This window comes from Panthera leo, chromosome B2 (assembly GCF_018350215.1).
Source record: "Panthera leo isolate Ple1 chromosome B2, P.leo_Ple1_pat1.1, whole genome shotgun sequence".
Lineage (NCBI taxonomy): Eukaryota > Metazoa > Chordata > Mammalia > Carnivora > Felidae > Panthera > Panthera leo.
Window position 1 is genome coordinate 91,197,313 of NC_056683.1, and position 21,699 is coordinate 91,219,011.

The following is a 21,699-nucleotide window of genomic DNA, read 5'->3' on the forward strand; positions in this document are numbered from 1 at the left end:
CTTATTTTATCATGAACAATGTATTAAGTTTGGTATGGAAGAATGAATAGAGAAATCTGAATCTCTGATTCAGCTAAACCACAGCAAACGACATGGAAATGCAGTATTTTTGCTCTAGCTTTCTCATTGTCAAAGATATTATCACAATAGAACCATGTAAACTTATACAATCTAAATTTCAGCTGCATCCTTGATCTGAGCAGATGTTCAGTATCAAACTTAACATGCACCAAACCTCCTCCTTCAATTCAGGCCTTACCACACCTCTTCCAAACTCTGTTCATGTTTCCAGTACTTTTCTATTCATTCAGAGCAGAGGTTTGTTTCTTAGATACCTCAGTCTCTTTAAACCCCATATTCACAATTCAGATAACAAAAAGAGAAAATAAGATGAATTATTTTAAGAGTTTAGCAAAAAAGTGAGTCAAGGAACATTCTGAACAAGTGAGAACGGTTTGTTTGTGGGTAGTATGGAATGGGACATTTATAGAGTCTGAGTTGAGAGGCATTGTATCAAATGGGAAAGGGATAAGATGGCAACACTGAAAAATCAAGTATGAGATTTATTGGGGGTGGATTACATGTGGGGCAAAAGAAGTGGAGGAATATGGATGAGGACTTCAGGTTAAAAGTCTAAGAGATGTGGCATTAGCCTTGCCACAGAGCATGATAAGGATGTTGGGAAGGGAGATAATGAGCTCTCTTTAGTCATCTATGAATGGAGATGTTGGCAATAACTTGTGTATAGTCAAATCTTGATTATTCATGTAGGGGGATAATAAATTAGATTCAGAAATGAGATGCAGTTTGGAGATTAGCTAATAGGTGCAGTCTCCTTTCCCATCAAACCTTTTACTGGAAAAGCAGTGAAATGGCACATTTGATTGATTTGAGCTTGAGGTTTATTTTTTTTTCTCTTTCTTTTTCACTAAGGAATTAAGCTAATGAAATACTTAATGGCCAAAATAGATACAAAAATGGTAAAAACCAAAATTTCCCATCTAAACTGATAATTCAGTCGATGGAAGGAATTAAATAGCAGATCAGTATTTACTTAAATATAAATGATAATCACTAAGCCAAATCCTCTGAAATCAATATTACCCTAAATTAGTATCCTTCCTGAAATATTTTTAACAGCACAACTAGCAAAACTCTAACTGTTTTTCTTAAGTTAACTTCAACATATTACCTTCTTATTATTTCTATAGCTATTTCTGTAGATATACAGTTAAAAAAACTTTTCTTGGAATGACAGTTATGGCCAATAAAGACTTGGATATTTTGGGCATTGCGTAAATTTTTGGTAGTTACTCTTTTGAAAATAGGTAAACACAGTTTGCTGCAAATAAGAACATAGTGATTGTGCCTACAGTTGTGCACTAAAGAATTTGTGTGTGTATTGTGAGAATGAGTTATTAAAAAGAATGTCTTGAGGGGCCTGGGTGTCTCAGCTGGTCGAGCATCTGCCTCTTGATTTTGGCTCAGGTCATGATCTCATGGTTTGTTTGATTGAGCCCTTTGTTGGGCTCTGTGCTGACCCTGTGAGCCTGCTTGGGATTCTCTTTCTCCTGCTCTCTCTCCCCTTCCTCACTCATGCTTACTCTCTCTCTCTCTCAAAATAAACATTAAAAAAAAATAGAAGAAGAATGTCTTTGCTTAGTAGCCTTGCAAAACAAAATCAGAGAAAGGAAAGGAAACTTTGTAGATTGTTTCAGATTGCACTTAAATTCTGAAAAACAAAAAAACAGGTAAAAGGTAAATAATAAACATGGTTTATTAAAAAGTTATTAAGGTAAATTTTTGCTCTACAGGCCTGCTACACTATTGTGTTGGCGTTTTAAAATGTAAGTTCAGATTATAATAGTTATTCATTTTCTATCCAGGAAGTTTATGTGAAAGTGCCTTTTAAAATTTTTGTTTTTAATGTTTATGTATTTTCGAGAGAGAGAGAAATAGACTGTGAGTGGGGGAGGGGTAAAGAGAGAGGGAGACACAGAATCTGAAGCAGGCTCTAGGCTCTGAGCTGTCAGCACAGAGCCTGTATTGGGCTCAAACTCACAAACTGTAAGATCATGACCTGAGCCCAAATCGGACACTTAACTGACTGAGTCACCCAGGCACCCAAAAAGTCCCTTTAATAACATCTTGAGGTATTGAAATGTGGCGTGTTTTCCAGTCAAGAGAACAATACATAAGCACATGTGGAGATTCTCTCATTGGTAGTTTTTGGTCCTAACAAACCAGTCATCCTTAGTATTGTCTTTTCTTAAAAATGTAAGTTGTTCTGATTGTAGCTGCTAGGTTTTGTTCACTTTTTCTCCTGGTATTCTCACTTCCAATTATGATAACCTGTAGTGCACCACAGGCTTCTGACAAGAATGCTAATTAGGGATGGCAGCATTATGGTGAATAGAAGGAATTTGAAAGACCAGGACTCAGACAATGGCAAGACCTTTCTTAGCTCTATGATGGTAAAAGCACAACAGTTGGAATGGCAGAGGCTAAAGAAAGAAATCAAGAACACTGTCCTGTCAGTGGAGTAATAACAATCAACTGTGCTGTTATTTATGCTTATCTCCTGCTTATATTTTTTGGTCATTTCTTGTGACTGTGAATTGGAAAATATTTTTAGTTTGTCCAGTTAAGTTTCTACATATTTTTCCAACATTTAGAGTCATATAAATCACTAAAATATAATTAAATACTAGTAGTTGAGTTTATGGGAAACTAATTCCCTTAAATATATTATCCATTTCCATTTTTAAGATTGAAGTTTACTATAGACATTGATGAAATTTCCTTAATTAGCTAACAAAAAAATAACAATACTATTTTAGATTGAATAAAATGTAGTTTGGACAGTGGTGGTAAAGAAGTGAGATTAAAGGCTTGAAATTGCCTGCAGGCTTTGGATAAGTATAGGAAGTTATCAAACCAAATAGTCATTGATCTTTACAAATGTTAATGATACTAGATTCTTGTTAAATGCCATCAGGTTTAAAAATACCATTTTAAATGAATGTAAATGAATGCCTTATAAATGAATCATATATATAACAGTCTCCACTTCTGAATTTCTTTTTAAATACTTTATAAAATATGGTCAACTAAATAAGCACTTAAATATATTTTATTTCATAATATTGATAGGGAATTCTTTTATTTTTTAATCAACTTCTAATTATGAGATTCAGTTTCTTTCATCCTCATTAACAAAAATTAGCTAATTAAAAATGAGGCTCTCTAAGATTTCTCACCATCATAATAAAAATTTCCATGAAATCTTCTTAAATAACAACAACAACAACATATATATATGTATGTGTATATATATACGTATATATATATACACACATATGTGTGTATATATATATATATCTGTATATACGTATATATATATATATATCTGTATATATACATATATATGTATATATATATATATCTGTATATACATATATATATATACACACATATATATGTGTGTGTATATATATATATATGTATATATATGTATATATATACATCTGTATATACAGATATATCTGTATATAAGTATATATATATATATATACACATATATATGTGTATATATACACATATCTGTATATATCTGTATATATATACATACACATACACACACACATATATATATATATATATATATATATATATATATATATAGGAAACAATTTAGGGTAAATATAATAACCAACTATTTTCAGAGAAAAAAAATGCAAACTGTTTTAAGTTAGAGCATAAGAATATCACTTTTTTATTCTGCTAGGAGGTATTTGACCATGGTTTGGCTTCTCACCTGCTAGAGGCTTGGCACCCCTATACCAGCTGTCCTGCCGGACATTAGGGCTGGACAGTTGCTGTAGAAGGGCTACCTACAGGGTTCCCAAGTCAGATCTAAAGAAGAACAGAAGCTGAAGGAATAAAGCCTAACATTTCCCTTTGTTAAAAGCCTGGTTTTCTGTTTAAGCTTACCCTCTATTGTTCATCTTTAATTTACTCTGTCAGTACTGAGTTCCTTTTCTAAATTCTGGTGTTGCTTTTATAGCGTAAATTATTAGAACTGTCTGCAAATTTGTAATCAAAGTACTCACGAGATGTCTATAATGAAGCTGTCTTCATCAACATTATAAAAGATATACTTCCTCTTAACTTTCCAATAAAATTCTCCGGAAGATTCAGGAAAAGAAAATCAACATAAAAACAACAAAGCCATAGTGATATTATAAGCTCAAGGTAAAAGGAGACACAGGCCATAATTGCAGTAGAATATCCATCAAATAAAATTTATGGTTACATATTGCTGTTTATTTTCTAAAATAGCATGTTGTGGACCTTACTTATGAGTTTGTGGAAATATTTCTATGTTTAAGAGATCTATAATTCATTGTCTTTAGTCATTTAGATATTTAATCGTACATTGTATAGATAGCTATAATTTCATCTTTTTCTTCACTAATTTTTAATTCCTTTTGTTTTATTTTTATTTGTATTCAGTGAGAACTTCATTCCCCGAGACTGTTTTCCTTATTTTAATGGTCTTTTCTTTTCCTGTTATTATATGAGAATAGATTTATTCTCAAGAGGACTTTTTATACCTAGTTTTCAAATTAATTATTTTTCTTTTTTTTTTTTTAAATTTTTTTAACCTTTATTGATTTTTGAGACAGAGAGAGAGAGCATGAACGGGGGAGGTTCAGAGAGAGATGGAGACACAGAATCTGAAACAGGCTCCAGGCTCTGAGCTCGCAGCACAGAGCCTGATGCGGGGCTCGAACTCATGGACTGTGAGATCATGACCTGAGCCGAAGTCGGACGCTCAACTGACTGAGCCACCCAGGCGCCCCTCAAATTAATTATTTTTCAATAAAAGCCATTAAATATTTTTGAATACATTGGACATCTATACAATTTATCATTAATTTTTCTAGGTACACTTATTATTCTGATGAATATATTAATAAATTTCTGAATGGTAATCATGGTCATATTCTGGAAATAAGCTATTACTGGTTATAACTAAAACGTATTTCAATGGATAGCTATGTATTGTTTGTTCTATTATTTTTAGGTATATTCAGTAGTGACTACTCCATCGTTACAACATATAACTATTTTCTTGGCTTTTTTTTTTTGTCAGTATTATGCTAACTTCATTTAAGAAGAAGGGAGGGGCGCCTGGGTGGCTTGGTCGGTTAAGCGTCCGACTTCAGCTCAGGTCATGATCTCACGGTCCGTGAGTTCGAGCCCCGCATCGGGCTCTGTGCTGACAGCTCAGAGCCTGGAGCCTGCTTCCGATTCTGTGTCTCCCTCTCTCTCTGACCCTCCCCCGCTCATGCTCTGTCTCTCTCTGTCTCAAAAATAAATAAACGTTAAAAAAAATTAAAAAAAAAAAAAAAAAAAAAGAAGAAGGGAACTCATTTCTCAGCATTTGCTGTGCTCTTAAGTAGCCTGTGTATCATGAAATCATTTGTTTCATATCAGGTTAAAAATAAAAGTTCCACACTATTTAGATATGTTCTGGAAAGATTTCTGAAATACTATAATTTCTTTTATGGTTATTGACCTATTCATTTTATTACTTTTTTTGAGTCACTATTATGTCATACATTAATACCATAGCATACCATAATTTGAAGGTATTCAAATTTATTAACATAGATTTTCACATAATGTCATCATGTAAGTTTTATAATCTACCTACTGGGTTCCTTTCTCATGTACAATTCTGTGTTTTAATTTTTTTTCTTAGATTTGATTAAAAGAAATTTTATCATTGTTGCTTTTACTAAAAGATGTTTATATCCTATTCATTGCTTCATTTATTTTTTTCTATTTCCTTATCTTCCTCCTTCTGCTTTTTTGTGTTGTTTAGTTGTCAGTTTTCTAGCTTTTTATTATATTAATGTTCCATTTACTTTGTTTTTAATTATTTAATGAAAAATTCATACAGGCTGAATTTTTCTCTGAAAAGAGCTTTGAAGATGATTCTTCTTCCTCCTCCTTCTCCTTCTCTTCCTTCTCCTTCTCCTCCTTTTCTTCCTCCTGCTCCTCCTCCTCATTCTTCTTCTTCTTCTTCTTCTTCTTCTTCTTCTCCTTCTCCTTCTCCTTCTTCACCTTCTATTCCTCCTTCTTCTTGTTAAATGAAAATAGCATAGCTTTATGGTTAACAGAACACCATGGAGTCAAACAGAATCTTCATCTCTCAAACTACACAGGGCTTAGAAATTCAGGTACTAGTCATTATATAATGCTTTAATAATATGCTTTCTGAAAATTCTTTTTAGATTTATTTATTTATTTATTTATTATTTATTTATTTTTGAGAAGGAGAGAGAGAGAGCAAGAGAGGGGCAGAGGGAGAGGGAGAGAGAGAATCTTAAGCAGACTGTATGCCCAGTTCAGAGCCCAACACAGGGCCCAACACAGGACTCTATCTCACCAGCATAAGATCATGACCTGAGCTAAAATCAAGAGTTGGGTGCTTAATGTATTGAGCCATCCAGATGCCCAGGAAAACTCTTTTTAAATTTTACACACTTCTTTAACTGTATTGAGAGAAATTTAGACTTAACTTAGATTTACTGAATGTAGTATTTATGGTTTTTATAAATGTCAACTTTGCCATTCTTTGGGCTATTCTTTGATTGGTGTCAGAAAATATTTTTTCCTTTTTTTTTTTTTTTAAATGAAGAGTGTATGTATGGTAACTTTCAGTCTTTTCATAAATTACATGGAAAAATGGCTAAAATATAAAATTCTTATTTTTCAAGAGTTTCTCCTTGAAAACACTTATTATTTTTTTCAATGGTGTAATCCTCCTTTTCTGGTTACCCAGTTTTATTTTCCAAAATTAAATGCTTACAAAACTATTTCTTCCTTTACCTTTGTGATTGATTTTTATATATTTATTTTGGCCAGGGTGGGCCTAGGTAAAATTTTTTTAAATCAATTTGCAGCTTTCTATGAAAATACCACTAATTTCATCTTTAAGTGTTCTTACCAAGCTGCAGAAAGCTTCTCTTCATAGGCACCGGATTACATACAGATTTCTTTTACGTCTTTGGAGGCATACCTTGAAGCCATGTGCTCTGTTCAAACTGGCCTTCTTCTGCCTTGGGCTCTTACCCAGCTATCATTCTGAGACTTCCCTTTACTGTAATCCTGAGAATTTTGTTTGCCTTTCTCCTTTACTGGAGACCCATTTCCTGGATCCTAGGACTTTTTAAAATTATTATTAGTTTTTAATTTGTTAGAGTGTACGCGATAATGGCATCCTGAGGAAGGTCACATGAGAGGCAAACATTTTAGACCTTGTATATTGAAAAACATTACCTCCTATGTACAGAATTATATGTTGAATTCTTTGGATGGTGTGGCTCCATTTGTCTTCTCTTGTTACAGTTCTTCAGATGTTCATGGTTGTTCTGATTCCTGATCCTTCATATGTGGACTGTATTTTTCTTTCCTACAGACAATTTTAGGATCATCTTGTTATTTCTGAAGTTGGAAATTTTGCTAATGATATGATAGGGGGTGTGGAACTTTTTAAAAGTGGCTTTATTGAACATTCTCTAGAGTATAGATCTGTGCTTTTCAGTTATAGTAGCTAATAGCCACACATGGCTATTGAACATTTGAAATTTAGCTAGATTGAATATAGATATGCTGTTAGAACAGAATAAACACTTGCTTTCAAAGATTTGATATTAAAAAGGAATAAAAGTATCTCAATTTTATATTGGTTGTATGTTGAAATATAATATTTTGGATATATTAGGATAAATATATTATTAAAATTAACTTTATCTTTTACTTTAACTCTTTTTTTTTAAGTTTGTTTATTTAATTTGAGAGAGAGCAAGCACAAGCAGGGGAGGAGCAGAGAAAAGGAGAGACAGAATCCCAGGCAGGCTCTGTGCCATCAACACACAGCCTGATGTGGGGCTTGAACTTACAAATTGTGAGATCATGACCTGAGCTAAGATCAAGAGTCGCATGCTTAACCAACCGAGCCACCCAAGCACCCCAACTTTTTTTTAATGTGGCTACTAGAAAATTTTAAATTACACATGTGGCTCCTATTTGTAGCTTGCATTATGTTTCTATTCAACAGCACTTGTCCAGAATTTTGCTGGGATCATTCAATCTGGAAATACATGTTCTTTGGTTCTAAGATATTTCAAAATATTATTTATTTAATAATATCCTCTGTGCCTTTTTCTCATTGTCTCTCTCCCTCTGCATGTCCGTTAACTGGTTATTAGATATTTCAGCACCATGTACATACTAGACAGTTTTTTGGTTTTTTGTTTAAATGTTAATGCCCAGGTTCCATACCCAGACATTCTAATTTAATTGATGAGCTCCTGACATTAGTATAGTTTGAAATCTCCTCAGATGATTTTAATAATTCTCTAATTTTCTCATGTAATTTCACCTTGTTGTTTATTAAATTCTATTTTCGGAAAGAGTTCCTCAACTTTGTCTTCTAGTCCATCAATTGTTTATATTTTTAAAAATTTTTTAAGTTTATTTATTTATTTTGAGACAGAGACGGTGCAAGTGGGGAGGCACAGAGAGGGAGAGAGAGAGAATACCAAGCAGATCCATGCTGCCAATGCAGAGCCCGATGCAAGGCTTGAACTCATGAAACCACGAGATCATGACCTGAGTTGAAACCAAGAGTCGGACGCTTAACTGACTGAGTCACCCAGGCACCCTTCAACTGTTTATATTTTTAAGATAATTTTTAGGGCAGTTTAGGTTCATCGCAAAATTGAGAGGAAGGTACAGAGATATCCTATATATCCTCTACCTTGTCACATGCTTAGCCTCCCCCATTATCAACATCCCCCACCAGAGTGGTGCATTGGTTACAATTGATGAAACTACACTGACACATCATAATCACCCAAATAGTTTATATTTCGATTCACTCTTGGTGTTGCATATTCTGTGGGTTTGGACAAATGTATAATGACATATATCTACCATCAGGGGTATCATATAAAGTATTTTCAATGCCCTGAAAATCCTCTGTGCTTTGTCTCTTAACCCCCCTACCCAATGCCTGGCAACCATTGATCTTTTTATTGTCCCCATAGTTTTGTCTTTTCCAGAATGTCATGTATTTGGAATCATGCAGTATATAGCCTTTTCAGATTGGCTTCTTTCACTTACAAAATTCACTTAAGACTCTTCCATATCTTTTATGGCTTGGTAACTCATTTCTTTAGTGCACTTTATTTATGTTTACTTTCACTTTTAATTTTTAAAAGCTTTCATACATGTTGTTTTTTCTTAGTAGCATTGATTTATTATATTTGCTTTTTTGAAGTTTTTGTCTACCCCTTATATTGTTTCTTTATCTGTGTTTTTATTTTTCCGTTTTGTTTCTATCTTGATGTTAGAGGCTTCACTCAAATGTCCATTCACACTTTAAAGTAAGGCACCATAGATGGATCTGGCCTTCCATCTGGAAGGTCTAACAAATACTTAAATCTATGTATCTATTCTCTTTGTTGCATAAGTTCTGAAAGGAATCCTATAGCCTGGCAGCTAGCATTCTCAATTAAGAAGGGAGAACTTACTTTTTACTGATGTAAACTTTTTTTAAATCAATTACTTAATTAATTGATTAAATTTATTTGTTTGTTTTTCCATGTTTATTTTTGAGAAAGAGAGACAGAATACAAGCAGGGGATGGGCAGAGAGAGAGGGAAGCACAGAATCCAAAGCAAGCTCCAGTCTCTGAGCTGTTGGCACAGAGCCTGATGTGGGACTGGAACTCATGAAATGTGAGATCATGACCTGAGCCGAAGAGACACTTAACTGACTGAGCCACCCAGGCACCCCTGACTGATGTAAACTTCAATTTATTCCTCTAGATTTTAACATGGTTCCTAATTTCTCTGAATCCAGAGTCACTTAGACTCAAATTCTCCTTTAGTTTTCTGCAAGGGTCTGGGTATGAGAGGATGAATAGTTTTCTAGAAATGTATTGGGGAATTTATCTATTTTTCTTCTAGTTGGTACAGGATATGGATCTCTGAGCAAGGGCTTTTCATGGAGAACAGACTAAAACATTTTTCCAGCTGCCTCCAGGAGACAAAGACTGCTTGGTTTCCTGTTCCTTATATTTAATGTCAATTCTTTCAAAATGATAGGTGGAGTTTCTTCATCAATTGCATTATAACTCTGTATGTTGTCAATAATTAAACTTAAAAAGGTCATGAGTTCCAGCTGAATGGGTAGACCAACTTGACCACCCTCCCCTGCCAGTCAACACACTAATACAATGACCAAAGAGTGGTGTCACCTATGTCTAACAAGAAAGCAGACTGAATTTTGGATCTACGGTTTTCCATTGCAAGAAGTCATTCTTCTTTTTTAACTAGAATTCATTACAACATCCAGCCCTTGTTTTTTACTCTGCTTGACAACTTATTTCTTTAGAGCCAAATATAACAAGCTTTCTTTCTTAAGTAGAAGGAAGCCATTTTTGATGATGATTATGCCTTTGCTCCAGTGTTTTTACAACATACCAACAATGTCAGTTATCCTTCACACATATTTTCTGTATACTTCTGATTCCATGCCCTCAACTTTGGGCAAGATTCTATTATTCTTACTGTTCACTGTTGTGAGCTTTTCCATTTTGCCCATAGCCTCAGAACTACTTTGGTAAAGAGCTAGGAGAGGCAGTGCCAGTGTTTGCTTTTTACAAATTCTTAAGCTATAATAACTATAAGTAATCCACTACAGTTAGAGCACAGAGAATGTGGAAGGGAAGTGATGGATGAGGGTGAGCAGGCGGGCAACAGAATAAAAGAGTAGAAGTTTTGTAGGTCTTATTTTAATCTACTTATGATGGTGCAATTTTGAAATATTTTAAGTACATAAACAAATATTATCAAGACAGGACTTTTAAAAATCTTAGAATTGGAGATAGAATTGTAGTTCATGAGATAAGATTTGGTGAGAACAACCAGGAGAATATTACAAGAGTGAGAGCTGATAAAGTCCAAACTGTGGCAATATCTGAAGGGTTGGCTATCAATCACAATATATACAGAGTAGAGAATGGAAGATCTATAGTAACAGTTTACAAACTGGAGTTTAAGAAGAGGTCAGAGGTTAGGAAGACTTTTATTTTTCTGATAAACATTGCTGGAAACATTATTGGTGTAAAAAAGCAGAATTGGAGTAATAAAAGATGAATTTAATTTTAAATATATTTAAATTTCACGTGGTATATTTATCTGGTTGACAGTTAGATATGTAGTCCCATAGCTGAAGAATGATCTGGGCTGGAGATGAGATTTGGAGTTATCAAACTAGATGGAAGTTGGCATCATGAATATAAGTGATATTGTCAACTTAGAGAGCACATGCGTATTTTCAGTGATCTACACCATTGCATATTTCTTTCCTTTCCTGGTATTTCTATGGATTCTCTCCTAAAACTTGCTACATTCTTTCTGGTTTAACAAACAACTATAAATTCAGGTCTACACAGGAAGATAAAGAAAAAAAAATACACTGTCTTTTGAGTCAGGTTCAAGAATCATTTATCCGTTTTGAGGAGGGGTAGTTGTAAGATGACTATCATGAGACTTTCAAGACTGGTAAGTCCTGAATTATGCCAGGTACCCCCAACCTAATTTTACTATCTGATCAATATCTGATTCTCAGGTTCTGATCTTCATTTTTTCAATCCCAACTTGATTACTTGATTTTGATTCCTAATTGCTTCTCTTTATTTGAAAGTTAACTGGTACTCTTAATGACAGACTATTTCCTAACCTCACCACAATAACTCAAAAAGAAAGGTACAGACTTTTTCTCCTGGTAGAAAATGTCTACATATTTTGCTTTACTGTCATCACTAACATGATTTCCCCTAGAAATCCTGAATAATGTGTGAGTCCCCAGGCCCTTATCCATTTATCAGTCAATGTATTTCATTAGGTACACTTCTTATAAGGTATTTATGCCATTAATTTATGTCATTAATTAGATGCCTAAAGAAGAATGAGTATTATTAACTTGGGTCCTATAAATTTTATGTTCTGAGTTCTCTTAGCTTTGGTTTTATGTGGTAATTGGTTAAAAAAAACCAACTCATGAGTTTGTTTTCACCATCTTGTTGAATAAACCAATATAGGACAAGCAAAATATTTTTCGCCACTTCATCTGAGAACTAATAGAAAAGAAATGCCTTTGGCACATAGCTGTTTGGAAAACATTTTTTATTGTATGTATAATATTTTATACTTCATTCAAATGTAACTAGAGCCACAGACCATAAAATATGTGCTTATTATACGTCACAGCTTTGTGTTCTTTAAAAGTGTCTAAATTTATATTGTCTTTTGCACTTTTAAATTTGCAATTTTTGGTAAATATGAAACTCTCTGACATCATAGACAAAATACCACTTTCATAATACAGCAAGCACTTTCGATGCCCTGTAGCAATAACATTCCATGTTTATTATTTGGTTACATCAGAATTTCAGAGTATGCTCTACAGTGCTGATAGGTATGTGACACAGGCACACCCTACAACTATTCTGTGATTAAGGAGTTTTTAAATTTTTTTTAATGTTTTTATTTATTTTTGACACAGAGAGAGACAGAGCATGAGCAGGGGAGGGGCAAATGGAGAGGGAGACACAGAATCTGAAGCAGGCTCCAGGCTCTGAGCTGTTAGCACAGAGCCCGAAGCGGGGGTCGAACTCACAGACTATGAGATCATGACCTGAGCTGAAGTCGGATGCCCAACCGACTGAGCCACCCAGTCGCCGCAAGTAGTTTTTGGAAAATACTGAGTTAATGTAAATTCATAAGGTTTCTTTATCACTGAATATCTAGTAAGTTCATATGTATTGTGGATATCTCAAAAGAATGAAAACATGTAGAATTTTTACATATTTTTAATTGCAGAATGTTTTCTTGAAAACAAAACTTTGGGGATGATTTCCCAGAAGAATGCACTATGGACATCATTAGGTTAGACCATAATAATTTTGAAGTTCTTGTTGATAAATATGATGAAATTTACTTATATATGCAAATCCAAGGACTGTATGATTGGATGAACCCACCAATGAACAGTATAGGAACAGACCATTTCTACAATTGGTTAATACTTGGTATCTGAATTAAATACCTAATTGAGAAAGGGGTTTTTTTGTAGGTTGCAAGGACAGATGGAAGTCAGAAAATCTAGGATTCTTGAGTCTGCCACTAAGTAGATGATTTTACCATGGACAGGTTACCATAACTTTATAATAAGGGTAATAATAACATGCAACTTGAAGTTTGTATTAAAGATAACAATTTGAAAAAAATATATAACATAGTTCCTGGCACAAAATTACCAGTAAATGATAATATTAAATGGATACAAAGCAATCTAAAATTAGAGTAATGAATAGTGCTCACATTTATTATTTTCCCCCAAGGCTTTCAAACATCTTCCTCTTATGAAAACTATCATTGTTTTTCTTCAGGCCACGCACCAGTAAGATTCTTCTCTATGACTTTACTCACTTCATTTCTCTTGCCGGAGCAACTCTTATTTCTCCCCATTTATCTAATTTGTACTTACTCTACAATCCATTTTTCTGGTGGCCTTTTCTCTGGGATGATTTATCTAACCATTTTGGGACATCTTTACTTTCCTTTTGCTGGCACCTAATGGTCCTTTTATCTATACAATTTATTCCTTAGGCACTTACATGAAAGCATATATTATTAATTTGCATTTTTCTGTGCAAATTCTCTATTTTCAACTAAATTAAAAAGGTGCATAGGAGAAGCAACTGTTCTAAAGTAGGTATTTTCTTTTAAATGATAGATACTCAATAAACATTTGTTGATTTTATTCGTTACAAAGGGCAGCAGCTGAATGTTAAGCTCACCATCCATTACATAAAACATATGCTGCTAACTACTACTGACCATTGATGGATAATTCTCATTGCACAACGATTTTCTTGTATGACTGTTTCACATGCATATTCAGTGGTCTCGAGGAGGTTGCCATTATCTGTTCAACCCTGGGGAAGAGTGAGGGTACAAAATCAGTTAGTATTCTAATCCATTTTTTAATCATCTTATTTCCACTCTTTTTGGAGAAATGTAAATAGAGCTAGAGGGCAGCTAATATTGGATCCTTTCTAAGACAAAGAGCCTTCAAACTCAAATTGTCGCACTGAATTATAAGAAACAGAATCCTAATGATTGAAAACTCCACTTTGCAATCATGTAATAAATCATGTCCTCCTCCTTTTGGTTTGCTTCATCACTCTCCCAAACATGTGTTCAGATTTATCCAGTAGCTAAATACTGAGAAAATACCTAAAGGGAGAATATTGGGGAAAAATTTCTAACCTCATTTCCTACATCAAAATTGACTTTTAGCTAGATGCTTAAAAATAATCTCAGGAAAGAAAATGTCATTCTAAGCAGGATATGAATTCAAACACTGATGATCCACAATGATTACATCTAGATATTTTTCTCAGAATTTTGCAGGAATAAAGATTTTCCTAACTTAAGTCCTCATGATATTATCTCCCCCTATCTTTTTGTTTGTTTGTTTGCTTCACACTTTCTAGTCACTTAGATCATACAGTGATTCAGAGAATGACTATCATTCTTTCAACATCCATATGAATCATTTTTTTCTCTCCAAAATATTTTCATTTACTCTACTCTTTGTTTAAGTCAATAGTTCATTCCTGATTGCGTATAGGACTGGCTACATAATTTCCACCCCCAGTGTAAAATGAAAGGAGGATCTCTTGTTAGAAAGGTATTAAGAATTTCAAAAGGACAGCAGCAGTCTACTAATCCTAGCAAAGTTTCTTTCACAGTGTTGGGCCCTGTCTTCTCCATTGTATATTCTTTACTCCTTTGTCATAAGTTAATTTCCCAAATATGCATGAGCTTATTTCTAAACTTGATTCTGTTCCATTGATCTGTGTGTTTGGTTTTATGCCAATACCATACTGTTTTGTTACTCTAACTTTGTAGTAGAGTTTTAAATCAGAGGATATGACACCTCTGTCCTTGTCCTTCTTTTTCAAGATTATGCAACTATTTGGGGTAATTTGTGGTTCCATACAAATTTTAGAAGTATTTGTTCTAGTTCTGTGAAAAATCTTGTGGGAATTTTGATAGAGACTGTATTGGATCTGTGGATTGCTTTGGGGAATATAAACATTTTAACAATATTAATTCTTCCAGTCCATGGAGACAGACTATCTTTCCATTTATTTGTGTGTTCTTCATCTTCTTTCATAAATGTTTTTAGTTTTCACTGTTCATTTAAGTAAGCAGTTTACAATTATACCCTTTTCTTCCTTTCCTGCTTACACAGAGCCTGAAGTCCAGCCAAAGGTAAATGCTTAAGGTCTTCCCAGGTCTTTCCTGAGCATACATCCTGCCATAGGCATGTGCATGGGCTTCTAGAATTCCTTGATTATGAAGGAGCATTGTATAGCACTAATTCTAAGTATTTATTTCCTCAGGGAAGTATTTCTTTCTTCTGTTCAGGCATTTTGATCTGCTTCTTGTCTCTGCTGTTATCTTTCACAGGAGGAAATGGCTAATATATTTGCCACTACATGTTCATGACAACACCACCTATTAAGCAGCTTCAGCCCTCAGGAAGCTCCTGTGTAGGTGAAACAAAGCAAACCCTTGAGCCAATCCTTCAGGTCAAAACACAGAATTCCCTTCTTTGAACATGGGCCCATACCATTGTCTCTGGTACCCACAACTTGCACCAGGAATGCAGGCTGCCGTCTTCAATGCTGCCACAGAACTGGTAGTGGAGGACAATAGTTAACAGGGTACATTGATATGCCACAGAGCTCTCCTACCAAAATTCTGCAGTTTTTATCTTTACAAAGCATCCCCCGGTTGTTGTAAGTTTTTTATTAGATTCCAGAGTTCCTAAAATGTGCATCCCTAAAAACTGACAGTTTTGCCAGCTTATTCATTGCTCCTATGGCTGCTTTTGCTCTACAATGGCAGTTGGGTGCTTGCAACTTTACTATCCACAAAGACAAAAATATTCACTACCTGATTTTTCAGTGAAAATTTGCTGACCTCTATACTAGAAATCTTTATATAGAATTAACATAACAATGTTTAATGAATGCATAGATGGATGGGTTGGTAGATAAAATATTAGGTGAAAAACAAAAATATTTTACATTTATATTTTATCATGAAGTTATCAAATGTAGATATAGGTAGCTGCATGTATTTTGTTAAACTTAGAATTGTACTGTAGAAGAGAATGGTAATTCATTGACCATCTTTATAGTTGCTGTTTTTACTTATAGGTCACTATTCCATACAGACATGATGGTGGCTACTTAAAATCAAAACATGCTAATTGGAAATATACATTAGTATTAGAAAGAATTATTATATCATAAGTTGTTGTTGTTTCCAGGTCACATTGTACATTATGTATTCTTAATCTACCCAGAAGTATCTCCTATGAGGGCAGTAGTATAGACCATATTCAGATAGTTACAGTGAGTTGATAACTTGTTTGTTGGGGAAATACCCATCTTCTTAGTATTACTGTCCATGATAATGTCCTTTCATCCTTAATCCTCCTTTTAAAGGAATAATTTTCCACTCTGCATTCTTTTGAGCATTCCAGGGCAAGATGTTGAGGTCTGCTTTTTAATCCCTTATGTTAATGTGTAAGTTGTATAGTTTTACAGAGCTGACTCACCTTCCCCAGGAGCCAATGACAGCAGAATCATTGCCCCTACCCTTCATGATGCCCATTCATTAGCCTTCCACTTCCAATCAGCTTCACAGCCTCCATCTTGATCTCCACACTCTTTAAAAACCAAGTTGCTCTATTTTAGTATTATTACTTAATGCTTTTAGTCTGAGGGCAGTGATAGGATACACAGAGTATGTATATAAGACTAAGAAAATTGAGGGAGATAAATGATTCTCAGGAACACATAAACTGCTTAGTTTTAAGTTTAATCTCTATAATTTTATTTTAACCTGATGTTATTATTGTAACCATTTTGCCCTTTTCATTTGACCCATAGGAATGCTATTTTTTAAAAAGGGTATTGGTTGGGGCACCCGGGTGGCTTAGTTAGTTAAGTGTCTGACTCTTGATTTCAGCTCAAGTCATGATCTTATGGTTTGTGAGTTTGAGCCCCATGTTTGGCTCTGTGCTGGCAGAGTGGAGCCTGCTTAGGCTTCAATCTCTCTCTCTATCTCAAAATAAAATAAATTAAAAAATAGAAAAATAAAAAAGGTGTGTGTGTGTGTGTGTGTGTGTGTGTGTGTGTGTGTGTGTAACAGAGAGAGAGAGGGAGGGAGGGAGAGAACCCTATATTCATTAAGGAAAAATTAAGACACATTAAAAATATCTCTTAAATGCTTATACTGTTTTTAATTGAGAATATTGTTACCCATGGCAACTGGAGTTTCAGCTGGTTGCCATTGAAAAGTTGTTTTGTTATGAGGGTAAATTCAGAACAAGATTGAGGCTGAGTATCCATTTCTGTTTTCCCAAATAAATTATTTAAGGGCCACAGTGTCATAGGTCCTTCTCTAAAATAAAACATAATCATGTATTTCAAAGGTATACTGTATGTTGATATTTCCTCTCTGGTAATTAATGAAGCAAAGTAGCCTTGTGAATGATACAGAATATTATAAAATAGACAAGAATCTCAAATTCACTACTAGACTGGGAGTTCCAGAAGGGCAAAAACTTTTCTGTATTGTTTTGTTTTTCACTGTTGTATATATGATGCCTAAAATGGTACACAATAGTCAATATGTATTTGGATAAATAAATAAATTAGTTTAGCCTTATCATTGAAATGGCAAGGGATAGTTTATACATCTATAAAATTAAATTGCATTTTTATGTACCTATCTTTTGAATATCATGAGTATGGCAATGATAGTTCAGGGGTTAGCATATGAAAAAATAATTTAGGTCTAGATAAGGTCTGAAGGATATGTGAGCTACAACTTGAGAATTTTAAAGTTTTATTATATTTAATAAAACATTTTGGTCCCCTCAACCTTAAAACATATTTTACTTTTTTAGAACTTCATTTTGGTTATATTCTTTGCCAACTCCCAGTCTAATGCAGATAAAAATACATGAGTTATTGGGTTCCTTAAAACTGGGTTTGATAGTGGAAATGCTGACAAATCTTTATTACAGATGCCAGTGAAATGAAGTGCTTTTACCTCTAGCAAATGCTGATGTGGAGATTTAAGACTATATGAGAAATCAGTAAAGTTGCCCAGGAGAGTTTTATCATATTATTCATTGAACTCAGTATGTGGTACAGTAATTGCTTCTGGTACCATTTTTCTTTTCCTACATGAGGTTATTATTTATCCTTGTGCTGTATGAAACAGAGAAAGAGAGTCTAAAGGAGAGTCATAACTGGATGTAAACTATCTTGTGACACAATGTAGCTGGAGATAGGAATCACAACTGGAAAATGGTGTCTTACTTATCAGAATTAAATATAGGAAGAATGATATTTGACATTGTGGAGACCCATAAATATTAAAAAGATGCACTCAGACCACATTTTTTTCCAGTGATATGAAAACCTGTTTAAAATATATATCTAAATAGACTTTAATCTCACAGGGATCAACAAATTTATTTGCCCCTGACAGAAGTTTTCTTATTAGCTTATAGGTGGTGGAAATCAAGTTAATAGGTAGGATAGTTACTAGGAAAAGCTGAATTAATGAGAATTAAGTAGCATAACAATCTTTAAAATTTTTTTCTCTGCTTTTGTATTTTGTGCACATATATCCATCATGTGCCTCAAATATATTTCATTAAGCAGTAACTTAATTTTTTTCTAATGTGCAAGTGAGTTTGTGTGAAAGACATACCATAAATATTTTGGAACAAAGATTTTAAAGAGACAATGATGCCTTAATAATGCAAATGCAGTTTTTAGACACGCATATTACTACCTTAATCTGTTAGGCTTAAAATTGCTATTTTCACAAATTCTTGAAGAACTTTTATGTTAAAAATGTATTCTTTCTGGGGCCCCTGGGTGGCTCAGTCACGGAAGCATCCGACTCTTGGTTTCAGCTCAGGTAATGATCTTACCGTTCATGAGCTGGAGCCCTCCATCAGACTGTGTGCTGACAGTGCGGAGTCTGCTTGGGATTCTTTTTCCTTCTATCTCTCTCTCTGCCCCAGCTGCACTCTCTTTCTCTCAACAAAAATAAAGAAACTTAGAATAATTAAAAAATGTGTTCTTACTTGGAAAGGAGGTCATTCGTGATGAATGAATTTTTTGGATTACATATTTACTACTTTTTTTTTACACAAATAAGATTTTTTATTTGTCACCATTAAATGTCTGAATTGTAAAAGATTCTTGGACTGGTGGCTCATATCCATCAGCTCGTTCAACTTTAGCACCGGTCTCATCCCCAGTAGCTTTTCCAGAACTACTACCTTCACCATGAAGCCCCATGAGCTTTCTCAATTCAAACGGGCTTCTTCAGCAGTTTTACTTTTCTAATGAAGACATCATGAAGTGGATAAATAGACTGACAAGCCTTCTCTATGTCTTTTCCGATGCTGTCTGGAATCAATTTATTGGCAACTTCTTTCAAGCCATTTGTCTGCACCTCTTGGGTCATAATTTTCATCATCTCTTTCCGAATTTGGTGGATCTGTTGGTGCTGAGCATAAGAGGTCTTCCGAATCTGATTGTTGCATTTTTTAGTAAAGCTGACACAAAAGAGAGGAAGCAAATACCCATCGGTAGCCTTGACATCAACGTGAGCTTCAATCATGGTCTGCCGTTTTTTGACCATGGAGCACATTTTGTCCCGGGTAAGATCCATGCCATGGAAATTAGGCAGTTTTTGCCCTGAACATCTTCAGTAATTAGCTTGAATTTCCTAAATGCAATTTCATTATTCTGCAGATTAGCAAGGCTTACTTCAAACACATGACCCTTAAGGCCATCAGATGCGATTTTGGTTCCTTGAGTTCTCCTGACTAGTGTTTTTCCAGTATTTCTTATATTAGACATTGCTGGTGCTTTTACATCATACCAATCTTACTTTGAAAATGGATCAACCACTTTCTTCTTGGCTCCCTTTTTGCCGCCATTCGTAAGGAGCTTGTTCTTGCCTACTGCCATGGTGCTGCTCAGGGAGCGAAAAGGGGTATATTTACTACTTTTCTGCAATGTTGTTTTGATTGCATTGTTCAATTAGTAAATGTATTACCATTTTGCATGCATTACATTAACCTAGCGGCTAATCTCAGTGATGGAAAAAATAATAAAGTCATACAATATATATTAAGTTATCTAATGAGCTATGTGCAAATTATGCATTCAAATGGAGTTTGGAAATTATCATTAGAAGTCATTTAATATAGAAAGTATACTGTGGAGGCAAATATTCCAATAATCTGACTCTCTAGTTTGTATGCTGGGTATTGATCTTGGCAAAAGCACTCTTGCCGTCAGTTTCTTCATTTGTAAAATAGAAATAATAATATTATGGACTTATGGCTATAATGAGAAATAAATAAGTTTATCCAAGGGAAGCACCCAGAACAGTGTCTGGTACAAAGTATAGGTGCTGGAAAATATTAGATAGTTCTATTATTTAGTGTATAGATCTTAACAAATCATCAATATTTTGAGAGTTTTAAATTAAAAAAAAAACATTTATTTATAAATCAAAAACTGAATGAAATCAAAATATTAATTCAATAGATTTAATGTATTGTACCCACATGCTTCTTTTGATTCACATTCTACCAGTCCCAAATTCTCAGGCAGTCCCATTTTCTGCAGAGGAATATGGTATGTTCTTGTCAAATCTCTAACCTTCTGCCCATGGGTTAGGAAACTGAGGATTTGTTACCACCATACCTGAAACTCATAGGAGAATTTCCCTGTCTTATAATTTTTTCTTTCAAGTTCAGTTTCCTTTGGCTTTGACAGTTGACCAGAGCAATCCATTTACATTCTGTTCAGTATGGAAGTCATTTTACTTGTTTTCTGCTATGTACCCGATGATGTTTGGTCTTTTTGATGCAAATTTAAGTAATTATCATGCCATATAAGTTGCTTAACTCTAGTTCAGAAGATAAATGTGTATATATGTGTATGTGTGTATATATGTGTATATGTATATAATATATATATATATATATATATATACATATATATATATATATATACACATATATACATATATATTATATTATATATTCATTCCAAGGTAAAAGGGGCATTTAAATTGTCATCCATGGAAATGTTTTATCTAACTTAGAAGACTAGCATGCCTCTAAGAGTAGAGAGGAGGGGCGCCTGGGTAACTCAGTCGGTTGAGTGTCCAACTTCAGCTCAGGTCATGATCTCACGGTTCATGAGTTTGAGCCCCGCATTGGGCTCTGTGCTGACAGCTCAGAGCCTGGAGCCTGCTTCGGATTCTGTGTCCCACCCCCTCTCCTCTGCCCCACCCCTGCTTGTGCTCTGTCTCTCTCTGTCTTTCTAAAATGAATAAACAAAAAAAATTAAAAAAAGAAGAGTAGAGAGGAAAAATGGGTATAATAGTCACAGGGGTGGAAGAAGACTGTATTTGTCAC

At 34.3% G+C, this 21,699-nt stretch overlaps 1 protein-coding gene and 1 pseudogene across 2 annotated transcripts in view; one reads left to right on the forward strand and one right to left on the reverse strand.

Annotated features, from left to right (window-relative positions):
• Positions 1-21,699, forward strand: part of GRIK2 (glutamate ionotropic receptor kainate type subunit 2) — a 651,919-nt gene that overhangs the window by 415,056 nt on the left and 215,164 nt on the right. The gene's annotated exons all lie outside the window — the stretch shown is intronic.
• LOC122220218 lies at positions 19,557-20,247 on the reverse strand (annotated as a pseudogene).